The sequence below is a fragment of the Bombus vosnesenskii genome, unplaced genomic scaffold, assembly GCF_011952255.1.
Source record: "Bombus vosnesenskii isolate JDL3184/JDL3185 unplaced genomic scaffold, Bvos_JDL3184-5_v1.1 scf7180000013444, whole genome shotgun sequence".
Classification (NCBI taxonomy): domain Eukaryota; kingdom Metazoa; phylum Arthropoda; class Insecta; order Hymenoptera; family Apidae; genus Bombus; species Bombus vosnesenskii.
The window spans coordinates 94226-117895 of NW_022883055.1; the positions used below are offsets into that span (position 1 = coordinate 94226).

At 35.8% G+C, this 23670-nt stretch overlaps 1 protein-coding gene and 1 long non-coding RNA gene across 21 annotated transcripts in view; both read right to left on the minus strand.

The window, feature by feature from the left end:
- The window catches only part of LOC117238212 (CUGBP Elav-like family member 2), a 353266-nt gene that overhangs the window by 26894 nt on the left and 302702 nt on the right, over nucleotides 1-23670 (minus strand). The gene's annotated exons all lie outside the window — the stretch shown is intronic.
- On the minus strand, nucleotides 11886-16939 carry LOC117238214. Its single transcript, XR_004494143.1, has 3 exons — nucleotides 16829-16939; nucleotides 12740-13565; nucleotides 11886-12638 (listed from the first exon to the last, which is right to left on the minus strand). It is a non-coding gene; the product is annotated as an uncharacterized LOC117238214 (long non-coding RNA).

Below are 23670 nucleotides of genomic sequence, written 5' to 3' on the forward strand. Positions count from 1 at the left end.
CATACATCTGAAAAACAACGAAGAAGCTATATGAGACTACTATGTTGAAATTGCTGCACGTAACGATTCCCGATAGATTTTTCATTAAACGAACGGAACATTCGCGAGACCAATGGACAATGAACGCTCGTCGAAATCTCATCTCCTGGTATTCTTTTGCGAGATACGATGCGCGATACCAGTTGGAAGATAACGACAAGACTGTAGGTGCAGTTTATACCGTGTTGGGAAATAGGTTGCCATGGCCAACTCCTTTGTATGTCATCTACACCACCGCAGGTTTCAGGAAATTTTATTTTAGATAAAGATAAATAATAACAATTTACAACAAGATAAAAAGTAACGAATCATTTCAACTTACATAAGCCATTATTTTTTATTTTAGAAATAACGTAAGAACAAATTTATGCTATAATTATCAAATGTAGCGAAGCATGCGACTTGGAAATAATCGTTTTAATATCTCTGATTCTCAACTCCAAACACTAGTCTGTGATTTCCTTGTTCATGATCTGATGATTACTGAAATCACGCATGTTTACTATACATCGATTGTCATTGAGAACAGTACGAAACACTTTCTAGAGAAAGTTGGTTGACATTTTCTAGCTACAGCCTTGGAAACGTAAATCAACAGGTGGAATGCTGCGAGGATCCTGGATGACCCACGATAATCATTGAAAAATGAATATTTTTTCATTCAATTTATTTCTTTTTGTTTTGTTTTAATTTCGTTTGATTTTGTTTTAAAATAGAAGTGAATGGTATTATGATGAAATATATAATACTTTTTTATTTTATAGCGCAATCGAATAATGTACTATTACATTATGATAGGTTTCATTTTATTTTATATCGTAATAGGATAGTGCGATAGACGCTATACTGGAGTGTAACACACGCTTTTGGAACATCAGTTACTTTTCTACGCGTTGTACTCCACCCAATACTAAACTCACAGTGCAAGTGATATTACGCAAGGTGTTTGAAGATTTTAATACTCATAGTGGAAATATGGCATCTTTAAACAGTTCAAACATCTACAACACTAAAACCCAGAAGTTCCTGTGTAAATCGTTGTGAATTTCCGAAAATTTAGATTATTTACAATGGTGTCGGCATAGGATAGTCTAAATACACTTCATCCGTCCTAACTGTGGTAATGAAACGTTTCAGAACGTTCGTTACAGGTTCTTTAACCATGCGATTTATACAGCTCTCTCGAGTTGTGTTGGCGCGAAGTAGGGAGTGTCAAAAAGGAGAAGACACAATTCGAAGACGAATCCGCATTCCAGCCTTGAAATGCATCGTATACGAATCACGTTGATCCTAGAAACGAGTACCTAAACGTGTGAATCCCATGAATTAGAAATTACATTTTCTTGATTCATATTATAAAACGATTATAGTGTACATTGTAACTACGCTTTATTTCTGTCCAGGGAATCGGGAAATCCACAAGGAATGAGATTCGAGGTCAAAGTTTTGAAGCTTTAATTTTTACTGACAAGAAACTGATACTTAATTTCATATTCGAATTAGTACGATGAATTCGCTGCTATCCATACATCAACCTAAGATTTTTGTATATAATTTAAATTGTGCGAAGAGCTAAAAATGAATAATCTTTCATAAATTTTTCTTTCACGATAACAAATTTTCATTTAGTTTTATATCAAAGCCTTGGTTATGTCAAAACGATCCATTTATTCGACTGGGGTACTAGCCAGAAGCACTCTAAAATCATCAGATACTTTGAGACTGACAATTCTAACCAAAGACGTCAGAAAGTCAAAATAAAAAGAAAAGTTGCCGATCCACCCCATCAACGAGGATGAAACATGACAGAAGGGGGTCCTCCACAAATATGACACGATGAGAACACATTTGAGTACCTACTGCGAAAAGAAATAGCGGGAATGGAGCGGCGATGGACGTCTTTGCGTTCCGTGACTTGACATGACACACCTGCTCGTTCGAGTACGTACAGTTGCTGGAAGAGACACAGGAAGATTATAAATTACAGTATTAAGTAGGGACAATGATTGTTCTACCGTATAGATCTCGAAAATTGTCTAGAGTAAAGAATGCTCTCGCATACAATCAGTATGCATAGATGCATAGATCCTATTACATCGTATGACGAACATTTTTTAAATACGCTGCAAAGGAGGAGTTAGTTACAAAATCTGAAGCTTTTTACTTTCCATAAAATGTCTCAAAACACCCAATGCTCGAAACACTTGAAGTTTAACTCCTGGCCGATTTACGATTTCGTACATTTCTTTCAGCAACTGTACATAAGTTGAAGCGAAAAGGTTCGCGGTATGACTGGTCTTCCTCTTGTAGACTCGTCTCTCATTCCCTTTTCTCGCTTTGTCCAGGAGAAACCGACTTTGGAAGAAGGATGAGCGATGCGTGATGCAACGAGAGGAGAACCGGTTGGACACGTGGTTTTCTCGTGCCTCTCAATTTGTCTGCTTGAGGAACGAAGAGGCGCGAGGCAAACACACTTGACGTGACTTCACGAGAAACGAACCGTTTTACGATTGAATAGTAAATAGCATAATGTGTAGTTTGTTTAGAGGTTATTTTAATTTCTTCCTTTCTATGTTGGGCTGGTTTGCGATGATCAATTAATTTGTAGAAGTAGAACAGTGAATCAAATAATTACTACTCACAATAAATTTTCTTCTCTTTAGATATTATTTTAATTCTAATCACCAAACTGAAACCAAAACAATCTTTTACGAGGAACATAAAATCACAATATTTTAGCACTAATTTTTATGTCCCTTTTCATACATAGTAGGTGCTGCGTGTAAAAATAAAAAAAAAAGAAAAAATAAATAAAAGAGAATAAAAAGGAAATAAAATATCGATCATCCACCGATAGAACTGTGAAATTTATTTTTCGATTTATTTGTCAGTAATATCGCGAAGCTCGCGCCATATATAGTTAGAGATTGACGGAAATAGAAAGAATAAATTGTTTTCCAACGAAGGTATTGTTGTATACGGACAAGAGTCGAGTTTCAGCCAGAAATAAAAAGAGGGTTGATTGTGTCTGCCTGTTCGATCTTGAGACGTATCTTTCAACGTAATAATACAGATCTACGAGAAGGAAGGACTCGATACGTAAGTACATGACTACCTGTTTACGTTAAGATTCTGTTGCGTAACAACGCGTCAAGAATTCTGTTTTGCACGTTGAAATCAGTCAGTTCGAACAGATGTTCAAGGATATCTGATGATTTTATTTTTCTTACTAACCATGACAAATGCTAATGTATTTTAAATACAAAAATAGAAACATTAAATGCCTCGAATTTAATGTATTTACTTTTACTTTTGATAAAATTTTGAGTCGACGATTAGCCTGCATTTTGTCGTAAAGTAGGAATTCCTGGATTTGAAGTTAGATTGAATTAACTTTAGGATTTCCTGTGGAGCTTCAAAACTCCGATTCTTTATATACCCGAAAATTCTGTAAAATGTTGAAAAGTCCTTTTGTTTAACGAAACAGGAGCGAAGTTGCAGCGCAAATAAAATAACGATTCCAGAGCCACAACGAGATTACAAATATTTCAACGGATATACATAAGTCAATGAATATGCAGACGAAAATATGAAACTGTTCTAAGTTGACCGCCCGAGATGGTGTGGAAAGACAAAGAATCCAGGTAAGAAACACGTAACATCCATTGGTCGAGCAGAGAGAGAATAGAGAAAGATCGAGGTGTTCGTTCTAGTCGAATCTAGCCACTAGTTCATTCAGTCCTATCGGCCACAGACGTCTATCTCTCGCAATAACGGCCTCCATTGATGAAATTCTGAGGTCGATAAACGACCAGCGGACCACGCAACAAAACAACGATCACAAGGAGCCACGCGTCGTACTCCGATTTATGGCGTTCAACAGTGCCTGAGGGGAGGAGTTACCTCCATGTCATTTTTTTTTGCTCTTCATGGACAGCTGCTGCTTCTGGCTATGAGTGAATTGCGTACCTCCAACTATCACAACGTTTATGAATGAATTAAATTGATGTTGTGACTCGAATTAAACACTTGTTCTCTTAAAGTAGCATAATAGCGAGTTTTCGATAATACGTACTCCAATTTCTAACTTTGTTGAGGAAGCAATATATAACGAATATACAGGGTGGTTGGTAACTGGTGGTACAAGCGGAAAGGGGGTGATTCTACGCGAAAAAAGAAGTCGAAAATATAGAATAAAAATTTTTCGTTTGAGGCTTTGTTTTCGAGAAAATCGACTTTGAATTTTCGCTCGGTACGCCTGCACTTTATCGTGTCTCGTTATAACGGATCTCACTGTAGATTTTAAAAAAAATTAAAAAAAACCCTCCTTCCGCTTATATCACCAGTTACCAACCACCCTGTATATAGATCTATAATATTACTGGAATAAAAAGTTATTACGTAATATACGTTACAAAACCTGTTTGTTTCGTTTAAGAATAGTATCATGATTTGCGAGCAGTAAATAAATTACGAATTTTAATCAGAACTCGAGAAACTGATGATATCATAAATTAATGAGAATGTTGAACTTCGAAAAAAGGGTATAGGAATATGAACTGATTTCCCAAGTCAAGGACATGAACAACGCCCAAGTATTACTTGTATGCACGCATCACACGTTTATGTGTAGGGTGTTTGCAAACTTTAGGGACGTTCTTAAACTACGGAGCAAATAAGAAAATTAATAATAACTTTTGTATTTATCTTAAGACAAGAATCTTGATTAATGTATGCTTGCAGTAAGAAATTTTTCTATTTGCACTTTGTTATCCTTAGAAAAATATTTTATTTCTTACGGATCTCAAACTATTAACCACCGATATTGGAAGAATTATAGTTAAGACGAATCTTTAATCATTGCCCTTTACAGCTAAAGGAACATCTGCAGAGAATTAGTCATTTTTTATTTTTACTGATACAAAACAAATGAATTTGTTATACAAATTTCCATTATCTTGTTTTGTTAAAACATTGTATTGTCCCAAATAGTAGTTCTGTTATCTATTTTGTATATAGAATAATCTTATCTGAATATTTATCGTTAGAATAGGATGATGTGTCCCCACTTACTCCTCAAACCTGATTACGATATAAACTCTATTTTTAAAATTATATCATATGGCATTAATCACCTGAAAGAAAATGATTAAATGACTTTAGCATAAAAATATAAAAATATATACATTTATCTAAATAGTGGTATTCTAAACGTAATTTAAATATTAACGATTTGTTAACATCTATTGCTAAGATGCACGCAGGAAACGCGAATTATTTGAAAAGGAACGAAGCGACAGTGACAGGTGGAAGGCACCGCCTTTTCTCCCGATTTGCATGTGACCCAGTCCCGGCTAATCGTGAATGGTAGTCGGCCTCCGGATCGTTCGACTCGCTGTTCACGAACGACAACGCTTCACGTTAACTCATACAGGTTGTTCCACTATGAGCGAACGAAAATTTATCAGTCGATTGTTAGCGTGATTACAAATAAAAAATTCCACTCGCATAGCGAGAAATTCAATATTTAAAAAGATATCGTTTGCCGTTATCAGTTAGTAAGTTTTACCGATTTTCACGTATCTTATCGACCAAAATGTATTTCTATCCTTGAAATTAATAATCGTTCGGATAAGATGTTCTTTGTTTTATTCGGAAGATTTTAAGTATTTCAAGCAATGTCTTTCGTTTAACGCAAAGAGTTTATTTATACTACCGAAAAAGTGTGGAAGCGATAAACAACGCGATCATTCTGAAACTCAATAGTTAATTGTTGAAAGTTGGCCAACGGACGGAACGCAGATTTGATTGACTTATAGCGTGACAAGACCACCTTGTGTGGCACAATCTTGAAAATAGAACAGACATATTTTCGTTTTTGCGTCTATAAATCAGTCATTTACACATGTAAATGGTACATACCAGGGGAAAGTACGCTCTTTGCTGCTTTTCAATAACGCGTATCGTATCCGCGATGATACAACCTGTATAATAGCAGTATCAGCCCACTATGCTTAGGATAGATACGATGACAACGATGCCGCAAACGCGAGGATACGCCTCGTCGGTCTCGCGGTTGGACAATAGAAAATAACGTGTAATGCAATCGACGGCTTCGTTCCTATCGCCCACTGGTCGGGAATAATGGGCTACACCGTGGTTATAGTACAAGTAGAGCCGCGAACAATGGCCACGAGGGCCAGCGGGCGTGACGCAAGGAGTTCGCTTCTCGACCTCGCTCGTGGAATGCGTTTCTCGATGACAATAAGCTATTAGTCACTGCTGCACCACCAACGAAATAACATCCTGAGCATGGGTGACGTAACTCGTTGAACTTGGCTGATGGAACTGTTGCAGGCAAGAAGGCTACCATTGACACTGGACGTGAATTACCAAGAGGAGTAGCGATGAACGTTTGCATTTCATTTTCCAAGCGATACCATGTTTTGGATACCGTGAAAATTCGAATCGTTTCGAACACCATTCGATTGCAAATTGAATACGTATACGTAAATGACGTATATATATGGGTTCACGGTTCTTATTCTTATCGTGTTCGGATGCGACAACACGGATCTAATATATTTCTAGCTGATCGGGCTTTGCTGTTATATTAATTTACGAATTTCTTATTCGAAACGGCAGCTTGGTTTTCTTAACAGGATAGAACATATGGTTCGCGATATAGGCTAGTGGTAAATTCAAGCTACGCTGTGCTATAAAAAATATCCCAGTGCCTGACATCTCGATTATTACGTAGTGTGACGCAAAATCTTAACGGAGCGACCACTTTTCAATCTTGTATACGAAATGCCAAGCACCGGCGTGGAACGAGTCGCCCGATTTTTCGACGATATATTCCAGTTTTGTGGGGCATATGTAGATGCCCATTGAGCGTGACAAGTTACCCGACTTTTCTGCAACGACCTGCATATGCGGGACGATAACAGAGAGAAGAGAAAGCAGAACGGTGGCTCGCTCACGTGCGCACGTGATGAAGGTATCAATTAACGAGTGGACTTTCCGTGCTCCGGAGAACTAAAAAACGGAACAATGTCGCACGTTCTGTCTTGTTAAGGAAGGAAACTTGCCGTTACCCGGCTAGAATTCATCATCATTTCATCCGCGAACGCAATCTGCAAGTCGGTCTCCCGCGACTCGGCTCCATACTTTGTAGCGCGAGTTTATTTTCGTCCACGGATGTACGGCTATAAACTTCGTTTAGATGGAAAGTTCGAATAAGCTTCGTTCAGATTAGTCAGGTTGAATTCAAACAAACTGAGACCTCCTGACGTATTGATAATATACCATATATTGGGAGAGAAAGTATCTACGTTTACTTATTTTAAATTATCAATATCTTATAGGATAGGTATTTTCAATCAAATTTCTCAATACGTATCATTTGAAAAAATATAAATAGGAATAAAACAAAGAACTTTTTATCAAAAAATAAAAATGTATGCGTTAAACAATAACAGATTTCTAATTTTTTATGCGTCAGTGTACCAATTCATAAAACTCCTATTCAACATAATGTATCGCAATGACGAAAAATGACTAACAATAACGATACCGATAAAGAATTAAAAAATTAGTTTACAATCTACAAATTACAAAATTAACATGTACTCGATGATTCAGTCTTTGAGAAACCAGTGTTTTTACTAGAATTCCTCGAACGACCCTGAAGACCGCTATCCACAGACAAGTTCTATGTTCTCGTCATTCGCCCATCCTTCTTTTTGCGTTAATAAGACAGTTAGTCGTCAACTATATGCGTGTTCGAATCTCCACAGAGAAAACACGTTTAGAAGCCAACGACCACTTACGATCAGCTGAGACTGGGTCAGATGTAAATTAAGACAAGACAGCTTAGACGGCACATTCTCCTCCTCGTCGATTCATTCTCCCTACGAATTGACTTCTGAACGATACTTCGTGAAATGGAGATCGAGCTTTTTAAAATAGCAGATTTCGCAATAGAATGTATTATACATACATTGCAGTATGACTCGTTATCGTGAGTACTTTTGTACATTGCTAATTACCATAAGTGAACGTTTCTCGCGTCCCAGAATGATTAACAAATGCAAGGTGATTTAAAAATACTCCAATTGTAGGAACGGTAATGTTTGTTAGCGACAGTATCTTGTAAAGACCTTTGAAGGCAATTAACCCAACGCTATTTTACTTCTGACCGAAAGGATGTGTATGAGACGGACTGTAAGTTACTCAAGTATTAAATGTCAATGGTCTGTTTATTCGAGATTTGGCTCGGGAAGGTTCTGACCATGAAATAAGGCAGCCGGGATGTCTTCCGCTCAGACGACTGTAAGAGACGATACAATACTCTCACAGTCTTTCATAGGTTCAATGTTAGTAGCATTTGTTTCTAACATGTAGAATATGTATAATAGTATAGCGATTTTGAGAATCGTTTTCTTTGAATGGTAGGAATTTTGCGTGGGAATATTACTAGTAATTCAAGAAGGACGATCGGAAGTAATTTTCTTGTTTGTTGTGCATACAAAACAGCGTGGAGGAAGTTAATTAAATGAAAATGTCGAAGATGGACGAGTATTAATTATCTAATGAAACGATATAGTAAATAGTTTTCAAGGATTCAATCAGCTTCCATTTTGAAATGTAACATAGCAATTTTCCAACGTTTTATCGGCTATCGCACTCATTCAACGAATAGTTTTCTTGTTACTCTAGACTCTGGAACACAATGTTTTACGTGGGAAGCGTTCAAAAACCAACAACGTCGACCATTCACAATCAGCTGAGCGCAACGTTACGTGTAAATCAAGATTCGACCGCGCCTCGACATCGTTAATTTGCTTCTCGGTCGCTTTATATTGCAACGGGTTTGCAAAAGTCGGTCGTTGAAACCGGCGTTGCAGCATTGACCTCGGTCCTTGGCATTCGAGGCTGCACTCTCGATGCCGACGATTCGCGCCGCGGGTCATCGTGTTCGCAGACTTTTTAGTTCGTTTCTCGAGAATACGTTTCTGTTAAAGCGGACGCTATGATATGTAGCTGTTTAAAGAGCTCCGTTTCTTCAAACGACGAGCTTCAAACCTTCGTAATTAGAATTGTGATTGCTTATGGTAGTAAAGGAAAAGAGCTAGACAAAATGGAATAGAGTTTTATAATTTAATTAGAAATATGAGAATTAGTAATTGTTACACAAAAGTTGTTCACTTTCAATGTACTAAAGTATAGTGGTAAAATGAAAGAGAGAGAAATTTAACAAAATTGAAATAACGTAGACACATAGGTATGTACGTACATATGTGTGTAATTTCAAAGTCACGGCATCGTAGAACTCAAATGTTGGTAAACTTTGTGGTTTCGATACTGATTTTCTATTAATTCCGGGATTAAAATTTTTTATTTTTCTTCTTCTTCTTTTAGAAGAACGAAGAATCAGAAGCGATACTCGTCACCTATACGTCGACTAGCAATTTCAATCACGAGCACTACGTACGATATCGTGCGGAATTCCATCGAAGGGCAATGGTGTCTGACTTTTCGGTACCAATAAATGTCACTTATAAAACTCGTTCTCCAGCCGGTCCACTAATACACTGACATGGCCAGTACCGCCTTTCCCGAAGCTCTTTAACTTTCTCGTCCTCGTAAAGTCGCGTTTCTTCCGAAAAAATATTTCCTGCGACAATCAGGAATAAGCAAACAATCTACTTACACGAGAACTAGCTAACTAGTCGCAACGATATCTTTTTTCTATTCTCCGTGTTTCTTTTCTATTTTCTTTTTTTTTTACACGATGAAAAATACCGAGCAATAAATTTCCGACTCCGAATGTTTTATATAAATGCACCATTGCGATCGGAAAGCTTTACGACCAGTTTCTTTGCAAACAAAACTTATTCGAATCCTTATCGAGATGGTGAATCGAGGTCGTGTAAATTATTGCTGAGTAATGCTAATTTTTTTAGAGCAATTAACATGTTGCAATGACGCGATTCGTCGCCGACGTTTAAACGCGATTAATAATATTGGTAAATTGAATCAAATTAGTTTATGAAGCCTAAATGACGTGATTTGTAGAGGTTTCATATATAAGTTCTGGGATAATGTGGTAAGTATATTTGGATAGTATAAAGCGAATGTTATACTCAACGATTATTCTTACTTGACAATTTCCAAAAAATTAACGTTAAAAAGGTAGTAATGAAAATATATTTTCAACTATTCACTCCTATAGATTAAAAAATTGCAAATAATTGAAATCTCTCGATTATACAAATTTTCAAACATCTAAAATCTAAGAACTGCCAATTGTTCTTCTCGAATTATTCTTGATAGGCAAATCACGAACGGAAGTATTTCAGAGAAGATACTGCGCTCCATTAACGAAGAGAAGTTAAAAGAATTATTCCGTGATCGTTTGCAAATGTGACCGAGAACACTAAAGGCATGCAGTTTGTCCGGTATCGACGTGCAACCGCGACTCGGCTTGCGCAATCCATTAACACGTCACCTGACTTAACTTTATTCGACATTTTCTGTCGTTTTACGAATCTTCGTCCAGTTCTTGTGACGAACGATCTTCTGCATGCTAATGTCTTTAATATGCGGAAATGAAAATCTTCTCGAAAGCCGTTAACGAATTTCTAGAATTTTTTTTTTCAGGAATAAAATCACTCGATTGTCAATAATTATGAAAACGAAAAATTTTGATCGATAATCCTTGAACGTACATATTCAAGCGACATTGTAGTTAATATCCGACGTATCATCGAAGATAAAACAATCAAAGGATCGTCGAACAGAGAAATTTATTAATTCTTTATTACTTCTACCGAGAAACGTAATAATCGAAATAGACATAAAAATCGTGCCGATAAATCTGCATGTCCTCTCTTGATTCTCTCTGTTGTTCTGCCTATCGTTTTTACTTGCCTATCCGCTTAGCAGCTTAGACTCAAAGGCTCATTATGTAACTTCCCGCGTGCCAGCTTATAAGGAAGTCAAGGATGTTTGAAAGTGTAGTCGTTACAATATACTCTTCCCTTGGCATTCTTTGCAATTTTATCCTCGATGCCCACTCTCCTTTTTGTCATCAATTGTTTGTCTTTTCTGACTGAAGGAGTGTCCTACGAACGGTGCGTTTCTTTATCGAATATTGTTCAGCGTTTCTGCATAGTCTATTCTTTCTGTTTTTCGATATTGCTTATCCCCTTCAACTGTGTGTTAAAAATTAAAATTTTGTGATAGCAGTTAAAGGGAAAGAGTATGGCACAAAGGTAGGTAATTGTTAAAGCGGTAAAGAGAAACAGTTGCGTATTTGCGAGAATTTATATTTTACCGCTCGAAAGTTGGTATTTATGAAATTCACGCTGAAGATAACAGTTGTACCTATAGCCTAGGGTAATTATGATAATTATATAGAAGGCTTTAAATAGATGACTCATTCACTTCATAATGTGGCAATGTATTCGGTTTTTAATATATTGGTAACTGGTGGTACAAGCGGAAAGGGGGTGATTCTACGCGAAAAAAGAAGTCGAAAATATAGAATAAAAAAATTTTTTTTTTTAAATTCTTCCATCGAGACAACGATCTACAGTGAGATCCGTTATAACGTACCGCACGCGTACCGAGCGAAAATTCAAAGTCGATTTTCTCGAAAACAAAGCGTCAAACGAAAAATTTTTATTCTATATTTTCGACTTCTTTTTTCGAGTAGAATCACCCCCTTTCCGCTTGTACCACCAGTTACTAACCACCCTGTATATATATATATATATATATATATATATATATATATATATATATATATATATATATATATACATGATATAATCGTTCATACTTGGTTGTTGGATAATACGGCGGTTAAGAGAATGGAAAAGAAAATTCTACATTTCTTAAAAAATGTCAATAATACTGAAAAAATATGCATAGACCTGCCGCCTGTGCTGACGTAACATTTGAAGGATTGGAAACGATAATTTAAGTATTATCGAGTTCAAAGAGTGGTACGAGTATCTTTAGAACTGAACAAATTTAAAACAATTGTTACGACACATACCTACTGTATCTCCAGTTTCTTCGTAACTTATATTTAAAGACTGTTGTTTTTTTTCAATAATTCTTTTTCAATAATTTTTTCAATAATTTCCTGAATTAATGTGTATATTATGCTATCAACCTTTTGAATGATTTAACAAATCTTCAATGTATAATTTTTGAATTATGATTTCATAATTTCTACATTCACGATTTTGGAAACCATTTGTGCCAGTTGTTGCTTCATATCGTCTTAAGGTACCATAAATTTGAAATATTGCAGAAGTATGCCAGTGCATTTCAAACGCCTTCGCAAATAAATCGTGTCATCATAGTAAAGGGTTCATTGAAGAAATTCTTCATATCGCTGTAGTATAAATTATATGATATGAACAATGTCGATATAATATAAACTGCACCGTTATTTCTCTTTCATTATAATTTATTATCTTCGCATAAATAGTTGGTTGAAGGTAAAAAAAGCCTCTATTCACAATACAGATATTTCTTTGTTTGTGTTCATAAAAATATGAATTTGCATAAACATCAGCAGTCTATAATAATAAATTATTATATAATAAATTATTTTAAAAATAACGCGTTACAAATATAAACGATACATATCATATAACTATGAACCTAAAACGTTACTCACAATCGGGTAAAGTACTTCCTTGCTTTCTATATAATTGACTAAACATCGATGGCAGTATACGGACAATGCGTTGTTTAATTACTCCTGGCTGAGAATGATATTTCCTGATGATGAGTCATCCGACGTTAGTAAAGTTCTGAGAGCTGATTAACTGTAATAAATCATCTCACGTTGCGTCGTAATTCGATGCTCTTCGTCTTTACATAGACACGTACGATAGTAGTCAGTCAATGTTTGCTCATGATAATATGTCCATATTCGCGATTCTCTTTTACCTATGCGAAATAAGCTTTATATCGTACGAAAAGTAGCTAACTTATTTGCCATTTTCCTTGAATCAACATCGTGTAGAATGTAGAATACTTCGTTAGTAGAAACAATGCTGCATGAGATACTCCATGTGTTTTCAATCTGTCATAAGGAGTTAATAATTCTAATGATAGTACATTAACTTTACCACTCAATCTGGTGTATAATATCTTAAGTCCTAAATCTTTTCTGTTAATACGTATATTTATAGATACATTCGTTATCCTTCGTAAATTTCTCATTCTCTGCTTATTTATCATCCATCTTCTGCTATCTCAATCTGCCATCTATCTATACGCGCACGTATCTGCAACGTATATCATCCGCAGAATGTTTTAATAAGAAGATTTAATAATCATCTGCATTGGTGAATTCATGCACTGCTCGTTTTACGACCTTGGTACGTTGCCTTTGTTATACCTCATCGTTTAAAGATACGGCGCGTTTGCAATAATAATATGTAGGCATACCTATATGACGCATCCCTCGTCGTTCGTTTGACGACTAACAGGACACGCTGCACAGAAATTAAACAAAACGTAAAACGACCAAAGCGTTACGCGAGATCGGATCTCCTACAATTTATTTAATATGCCATTGTATTAATTTTCGCAAGGTTCATAATTAATTAAGAAATAATTCGAGGCAATTCATAAGAATTATTCATAAATGATAGATTAATAACAATCGTGCGTTCGGTTTTATGTTTCATGGATGGAATTGACTCGTTTGCGACTAAACGTTGGGATTTAATCTTTAAATTTTGTTTGTATTAAGCGCGCAATTAATGTTAATTGTATGCAAAATTGAGGAATGGGTTTACAGATAATACAAGTGCATTTCACATTATTTATGTAGAGTATTAAACTGTGTGAAAATGAATTTATTATTACAAGGTAATATAGTATATTCTCTAGGAATTTGTTGATTATTGTAACGTATTAGTAAATATAGTATTGTAATAATCTTGAAGACTCGAAAGTCTTTCGCAGAAACTTTGTAAGAAAGAAATAAAAATGGTAAAATTTTGAAATTGTATCTACTCTGAGTTAAAGATTGACTAAGGTATGCCGTCCATTTTGAAATATGAAAAGAAAAAAAATGAGGAAAACGCGCAAAGAGCTTTAAAACTGTATATTTTTTCTACAGTACCGTTACGAGTAGCTCGAAATATCAGAAAATAAATCAACGGAACAATGAACGCGTACAGAGGCGAATCGAATCGATGCCTCGCTTGCTGATATTCTTCGTTGAGACTCTGTTCTAACATTATGGCCATTGTTGTGATTATTTTACGCGCGTGAAAAGACCATTTTTTATCAATCCAGTGACGCTTGGTTTTGACGCGATAATTAAGCATTAAACTTCGGTTCTCCCTTTTGATTAATGCTACTTCAATAAATATCAATATCAGAAAGCAAACCCTTGGCAATTATATTCCCATAGATAATCTTATAATTCGCGAAAATTAGCGAATATTCGTTAAATCACGCGTGAAACTGGCATAACGTGATAAAACGACTCTGTTTAGCCTTCAAAATCGTTCAGCAAGATTGACGTGGCGTCCTCGCGACAGTCCCATTTGGAACTATAGTGGTACCAATAGCATATTCAGTTAGTAACTTGTGAAGCGGCTCTGAAACGGTACTACCTCATGGCTAGACGTGCGCGAAATGAGAACTGGTTGGGTATTAATTAACCATACTATAATTAACACGATGCCTACGTGGCATTTTTACTCCTTTTGCTTTTATTTTTGGCTTCGGATCCTTGTGAAGAGGATAGAAACATGCAATTCATTCCGAGAAAGTATTCGAAAGCATTGGTATGTAATTTAATGGAACAGGATGTGTGAGTTAGAGCGATTAGATTTTGTCATATTCGACGCCCGATTGTTGGTGAGAAGAAAACTATAAGTAGATATTTGTCCATTCATTATTTTTCTGGAAGAGATACAGCGAGGCAAACATGTGCTGGAGTCATTGACCAATGGTACCAAAATCTTCTCAGAATGCGAAGAAGTATTTCTTCGTCTCTGGCATTTGAACCATTAAGCATTTATTTAGACTCTTTAATTAAACGAATCGAATGAAACGAAAAACAAAAAATTTGTTTCTAGTATGTATTCGAAAACTAAAATGCCCAATTTTATTACACGAGTGTTCCTTTAAACGCAAACAAAATTATTCAATAGCTTATAACGTCCAAACATCGGTTTGTTCGGTTCAATGTATGTAGTAGTACCAATTCGACAATCAGCATTAAAATTTCACTTGTTAAATTGTTAAAATTTCACGAAACAATAATTACAATTTTAAGTAATCGGTCACGCGCTCGAGCGAAATCGATTTCTACGGAGCAAACACGAACAAAGCAAGATGTTTGTTCACTGTGTAGTTAATTAACTGTGAGGTTATTCGCGAGTTTCAGTACGTGATAATAATCAGTATATTGTCGATAACAATTGGATCAAAAATTCATTTATTGCTGACGATAAGTTTGTTCAAAATTGTTTTATTAATTCATGTTAAGTACAAAAACATTTTTTAATTGATAATTTTGAAATGTTCGATGTTCAATTCTTATAGAAAGTATTATCGAATGCATGCAAAAGTAATACGTTATATAAATTTGACGTATAAGAAGCTTAGTTTTATCGTTCCAATAATCATTACATTCCGTTCCTTTAATTAACATACATTCTATATCTCCAAGCAAAATTATTACGTCTGCTGCGTCTTATTACCTCTTAATTGCTATACGTAGAATTTTTTGTATCATATAAGATTAAGACCTTATACCGTAGCCTCAAGTAGTGCATTTGTGGAAGAGTTTACAGCAATATCTAAATGGTATTGAGTTTACCTTGACTCGGACAATTGTGCCTGTGACTGATCTGTGGCCTAGATTACGTAAATTCCGAACACCATAAGCAAACGTAATACCTTAATTAGTTCTAACGTGATATCATTGATAAAGTATGGTCGATTTCTTAATCCCAAGTAATTAAGATTATCATTAAGATGGCATTACAGTAGAACAGTGGTTCTTAATTCTTTTATCTAAAAAATTTCGATATATTTTTCATACAAATAGAAATTCAAGATGATAAATTCAGTATGAGGAAAGCAATGAACAAATTCATTGCAAATAAATGAGCAAATGAACAATGCCACGACGAAAGCTTGTGGATAATTATACATACTTGTTAATGAAAACCAATAACTTCTACCAGCTCGTTAATGGATGACCAGACTGAATTTTCTAGCATTAAGCGGACAAATGAATTATCCTTTCGAGTTGGATATACGTTATAGCAGCTACAAGCTCGAGAGTGGCTACGTTTATGGCTTTATTTCAGAGCAGAGTATTACCATTTAACTGCATCTGTTTGCAAGTAATTACCATTTATCTAGTGGAAGAGTAGCGTGTTAACGATTATTTTACGTCATTAACCTTTTCTCTACTAGACTAATGTCTTAACGACCTATGGATTAATTTTTAACAGTGGATCGAGGAGAAATTTCTTCTGGAAACGAGTTACGGATATACACGTATGCATACAACTCTTTCTTGATAGTAATTTAGCGTGCATCAAACTACGACGCGAGGTTAATCACATTGTTTGGAAATGTTTAAGAGAAATTTTTTACCCATTTACCGAGCAATTTTAGGGTGAAAATATGCGTTTAACATTTAACATTTTAAAATTAGGATTACGTTAAATGTTTAAGTTGCCTCGAAACATTTTAACATTTTGATTAAAAAACAGGCGGATACCTGGAACAGAATAAGGTGTATTTTGTGGTTGTGGTGCCCAGTAAGCTTGACTGATCGCTGGATAATGACTTTTCGATCCAAGGCTGGGCCCAGAATACTGCTTTCTGCTCTTCATTGCCATCGTCGCCTTTTCCTCCACGTGCACCGTGTGCGGGAAATTCGAAATGAGTCGTGCACGCAATCTCGATGCTAACTCGCTTTTCAACAAACTCAGACTTCACGAATATTAAACTCCACAAATATCACTGTATAAACATTCACCAAGGACGACAAAACAAAACAGTCAACGCTTCGCGATGATAATATTTTGTTTTCCAGTCTACACGATACTTATTTCGGCATGCCGACAGGTGATTTCGAACGAAACTTTTGTACAAATGAAATTATGTACGGCTGTTAATCGATAGAAGAATAATTCATGCAGCAGCGATTTACCATTTATTTTTAATAAATTATATACGTTTTTATGCAGATCGTTACGCGTTCCGACGCAACACGTGTCTTGTGTCCAATGTTCCGATTATTTGCCGCAAACGGATCTCGCTCTTACATAATCACACCAACGATGCTCATGAAACGTGGAACAATCGTGACAACAACGATCGTCGATAGCAACGGTGCGAGGCTTGTTTCTGACACCGTCGACGTATCGACTTGTCCGATCGGCTTGATCGCCAATCAAAATAAAACGGCCTCTGTCCGCCAGCCGAAACAACGCTTCTTCCATCGATTCTAGCAGAATTTACTGTAACGATCGATTATCCATGGCTCCGATGTATACATTTGGATTTAATGTTGGCCGATTACGTACATTTCAGTCTAAAACAAATACGTCGGAATAATGGTGGTGGACAAGCTGTCGGCGCGATGATACTCTGACTCGAGTACTCGAAAATAGATGCTGTCTGCCGTTCCAGGAACTTTTGCTTGGCGTGCCTGTGACCGATGATGATAAGGCACGCGACTCGCGACAACGATCCTTCTGTATCGTGTAATTCACCTTTCTACGTAAAACTTTTTGTCGCTAATCAGAGTTATAACAGCGGTTCACTAACTGACTACAATTCGCTTATTTGGCCAGTTATCAAGGAAGATGTATTTCTAGAAATTCTCTCTTCTCCGTTGAGCATGAGCGAGACACGGATACGTGACACATTTGTTTATTTTATTGCGTTATTCGTGACGAAATCGAAGAAAAATTTCCAGGTAACATAGTAAGTTGATATGATTTTGTTTTTCCAAATAATCGACGATAAGATAAAATGTAGTCCATGGTATTGGTTCGTCAAATTCAAACTTTGGAACAGCCACGTTTCATACGTATCGACATTGACCTATTGTTAAAAACCCACTTCACAAAAACAGTTTCAAGAACCGATACGATAACGACGGCCATTTAACGAAGCAAAATCTTAGCCAGTTAACGCGACATTACCTATCGACGGCACTATCGATTAATCGAATCACCATCACAAGAAACAACGTCCAATAGCAACGCGAGCTTTTACGATTTCACCCGCGCACACGATCGTCGGAAATGTCGAATACGCGCACGCCTATCCTCGCGTGCAACTTGTGTGTTCACGAGCGAGTGCACGTTGCATATATATGTGTGTGCGTGTGTGTATCGCGCACGAGAAAACACGCGACCGTTGTCTCTACCGGTGCCGTATAAACGAACGGTAGGACTCAGTTCGTCGCTCGACACTCAACAAGTGAGAGAACCGGCGTTCGCCTCAAGCTTCCACTGCCACTCGTCACTTCGTACTTCTTCGTGCGCTCACGACTGTTTTATTCACCTCCCCTGACACCTCTCGTCCACAAACGTCCCTTCTCCTCTTTTCGCACGAGTTCGTCCTATCCTTGTCGCTCTCAATCTCCTCTTCCTACCTTTGCGTCTTCGCACCTCCTTCTTTCGTCTTACCGCCGTTTAACCCTATCCCTACCCATTCTTCCTGGTTTCAAGCATCAGCGCATCAAACGTTCAATTTCCGCTTCTGAGCTTTACGCGAGCGTGCAAGTCGAATATTTAATTTCCTCTTTAATTTTGAATAATTTCACTGGCAGGTATAAAAAACTTTATTGAATAATGTATCGTCTATTTTTTTTTCTTTAACAATCTTTTGCCATCTTTCAAGCATCATCCAAGTTTCATTATTCCCCTTTTAAAAAGCTTTGCTTTCGTATAAAACGATAAAAATACCACAATCAAGAAGAAACGAATAAACTTCCCAGTCAGTCGTATACGTATATAAATGATGAAGTATTAATTTTGTCTTCGTTAAAAAAAAAGAAGGTCTCGCTTATGGATATAGATACGATAGCCATGACATATGTCGTCCGATATAATAGCTATACATGTAATATAAACCTAATTATCAAATTATACCATTTAATAGATAAATATCGTAACACTACATAACAAGTCTTAACTTCATTTTTCTTTTTTTAAATATTTCAATATGGTATTTAACGACGTAATCAATATTAAAATCAGATTTCTTTGGATTTAGTCGTTGTTATTATTTTATTAAGAAGTAGTCCTTGAAAAAAAAAAAGAAAAGAAAAAGAAAAAGAAGACTAGGTATTTGTTTTCTTTTTTTTTACTTCAATTCTTATGATAATTCTATTCTAATTCTATTCTAATTCTATTCCAATTCTATTATAATTTTCATTGGAAAATTACGAAGTTTCTTTGCAACAGGTAAGGTTGTTTTAATAATTAAAATAATGCTAACGCAGAATATACACACTGTATATTAAATCCTTTTTGTATTTTCAAGTTATACAATAAAATACGCAGTATATAGAATGCTATTGTATCACTTCTTTAAAGGTATAGAACCAATAGCATTACCCGTACTAATAAATTACAAATTTCACGTGAATATCTAGAAGCTTCTTATCGTTAGACATGTGTCGTGGCAAATAAAAAATGGCAAGGAATTTTACGTCTTTTATGCTTACAAGATAATATTGCTCATGAAATAGGATTATCATGCTTCGATTATCAATGCAATTATTCTAGATTCCTGTTAATATTGCCAGCAAAAAAAAAAAAGACCAGTGTCAATCCTTATGCTTTTCCTTCAAACCTTTTTACTCGTCCTAACATATTATCCTACTCTCATAATGCAGTAAATTCACTTATTTATAAAATTTAAAATAACCACAATCAAACAAATTTTACGGCGAACGATTTGCTTTGACGCATTCCATTCACGTACCTTTAACGTTGTTTTGGCTGCCCTTCCTTCCCCTTCTCTTCCGCCACGATTTACGAGATTAGATCATATCGTGTTCTAACTTAATATGCTCCCCGTATTAAGATCACACACCATCATCCGGAGAAAACAGAGCAACCGATTGCGAGCCAACAGAAAATCGTACGACCGGCCAGAGGCACGCACACGGCACATGTGACCTGCTTCGAGCATAAAACATTAAAACACAAGTTGGATTCTCTTCGACCAGGAAAAAAAAGGAGGCCTCTTTAGTTTAGGTTACACATAAGCGTAGAACGACGAGATACAGTATCAACTGATTGTCATCGCAAGACACACATTGATCGCAGAATATTGTGCCACAGTACAAACTCGAAGTAGCATGCTGTGCGTTAGAAAACTCAATTTCTGTTTCAGTTGTTTTGGACGTAGTTTTGAACTTCGGCGTTCTATAGCTATAGAATATGGCTCTGTTTTAGTAACAGTGTTATTACGTGTGTGATATAATAATATATCACAGTAGCCATTGTAACTAAGCACGGCAGCTAAATCTGGGATCTGAAACTGATTCAGATATAACAGAAACAATTGTGTACGTATATCGTCCATCTAAATTCAAATATAAAATAGATATAAAAGTTACGACATTTTAATAACAAACAAGAACCTGTTATCACGAGAAAGAAAAAAGAATTTTCATTAACACACAAGCATGCCGAATAATGTAAATACAAATGCAACAATGTGATACCATTTAATTTAAAGCTTATAAAAAGGTTCTCAAAACATTCGTGCTGCTGATATGAAATAGCCAGTGATAACATCAGTGACATGGCTTGTATCCGGTGTATGTCACGTTACTGGAATCTGACGAATTACAGGAACGTGCAATCACGATCCTACCGTGTTCTCATCTTCTCTTTATCCCATGCACGAACTTCCTGTTTTCATTGGTCCAGATTTTTGGCTGCAGCGCAAACACAGAATGCGGAAAAATAAAAACTCCTGCTGCACAACAATGCGTTTGCATTGTTTCACGCTCGTTACGCGCTTTCCAACAATCGTGACATAAATTTGGGATTATTGCTTTACTTTTTAACTGGTGAAGCGAAAGGCTCGTTACTGCCAGTGATAATCTGGCTTATGGAAAAAATAGATAGAATCGCGTTCGGTAAAATTGAATTGTATGTAGTGAGATAAACGAAAGGGCAGGAAATGTTAAATTAAATAGTTGAAAGAAAGCTGTGTTTATACAATAACTGCCTTCACTTCTTCGAAGGAAAATGCAATTATTCGTCTGTTTCATTTTTATTTAATTAATAGGTGTATCGTTAGAAGATAACATTCAATAGATCTATAGTTTTTAATTGTAAAAAGTATCGCGACCTTTTCTCAGAGAATACTTCCGCAAAAGAGGTTCCCTTCGTTGCATCCTCCAAAGATGAGTAATTCTATTTTGACATTTGCAATTGAGTTAGAATGGTAGGGTTCAACGTTGATGAATGGTAATTGATATTTGTGGTACGAGCGACACCAACCCGGCATGGAAAATACGTAAACGGACACGAGGGCCAGAAATATAATTGCGCTTATTTACGAGAAAGATTCGGTGCCAACAGTCACCGAGTTGATGAATTACAGTTGGTTATCATTTCAACGTGGACACACCGGACATTTAGACCGAGTGGTTGATGAAAACCTAAAAGAAATTTTTATTTGAAAAATTTCAATGAGCGAATAGCATACAATGTATGAACGTAATATACATATATGGTATATTTTGTAATTTTTAAAAGTTATATCCTTTATATGGTATTACGTAATATGTAGGACAAAAGATTAAGAATTCTATAGCGCGGAAAAATATCTACAAAAATTTTAAAGACATTTTTATGCATGTTCTTTCCGATTTCTCACGCTTATCAACTTCGGTCATTTTCAAGTTTATCTTGAATAATGTACATTGTGAAAGAACGCGTGATGTAACAGAAAAATAACGGAACCTATCGTTACCAATTCTCCTATTTGTTTCTTTTCAATGACGTATTTTGTACGAACCAACTGTTTAGAATAACCAAACTGCGTGTCGATCTTCTACGGAACTGCTGAATTATTTAAAAGTAACACAAAACGGTTATCTCATACAATGCAAATCATTTTTTAGTCATCGTTCTAGTTCTATTGTAGATATTGCATGCAACTTATGGGAATATCCCCATTTCTGGTAAACGTGGATAGCTCTTAACGCTTTTGTATATAGTAAATATAGATAAGAACTGTTTTCTTTGTTATTTGAAACGCAAATTTCTTATACAACTATTAGATACTTTTCTGTTTTCATCTCTCTATAGTTGGAGCCATGTAAAAGTAGTCAAAATCACTGTATATAGTATAACATTACATTATTTGATAAATTAAAAAAATTTTTAGGAACGAAGTGCTTTAGTGGAATATTTTATCACTCGTATTTTGACCCATTTTCTATGAATAATCGCATCATTTTTAGTTACTATACCAGTTATTAAATCATCTTACATAGGCATCTTGTAAGGGAAATTTAATCTTGGCGTAAAAGCTAAGGCAAATAAAACATGTTCCACGTTCGATGCGTTAAATATACGCTGAACCAAACATCGTGGTGTGTATCTACGTTGGTCTTTGTGTACATCGGTTTCACGGCGAAAACATCGATAAATCGATCATCGTTTCTGTTTTTAGTTCCGTGCATAGTCGGTTAGTTTGCAAATCAATTTCCCTTGGTGAGAAATTTGCTGTTGAAACATAATGCGCACAGCTGCCCGCTAAACTCATCTTCATTAATAAATTATCAAACCACATCGAGACGTGAAAAAGGAGGCTTCAAGAGTTGTCATCACGACAGGCTTCTAATGTCAAAAAATCAAGTTTTCTTAAAACCGCTATTTTCAAAAGTTTTTTGTTCGGAAAATATTTGAAATTTCGCGCTTGTCAAGTAAATTATGTGTAAATTGAATCTTAATTACAGACCACTTGTATCTGAGAGAATTCTGGATTTTTGCTTCATGACTACTGCCTAGTTGAAAATTTTAGAAACTCCAACACTCGAGCATATTCGATTATAAATTACCTAACAAATAAAACTGGATGCTATAATATATAATATATAATAATATATATCATATATTTTATAAAGTAACGTTTATCGCTAGAACCATCCAACAACGACGATTTTAATTCACTTTTCTCAATCGATCTATTACTATTTTCTATTCTCAATTTATTTTCACCTCGCTTCAATAAAAAAAGTTACAACAAATCATCCTCGATACTTCACTGTCCAACTACCCGTGAATCTCACCAAGTCCCTATATACAATTCAAAACACTCAAACACAATGGTCGGTTTCACTAACCGAACTCTCGATCGCGTGTTTACAAAGAGACCTCCATTCCTCTCTTTTACATTTTAATTTCGTGCAAGAGGAGCAAAAGCAGTAGACACAGATAGTATAGTCAATGGAAGAGATACAGCGGTATTATACAATCGGTTCGGAAGTTGTATCGATATGTTTCATTTGGGAGGAGGACTCTCTTGCACAATAATCTACTGATCGATAATAATAGTGGCAAACTGTAGATT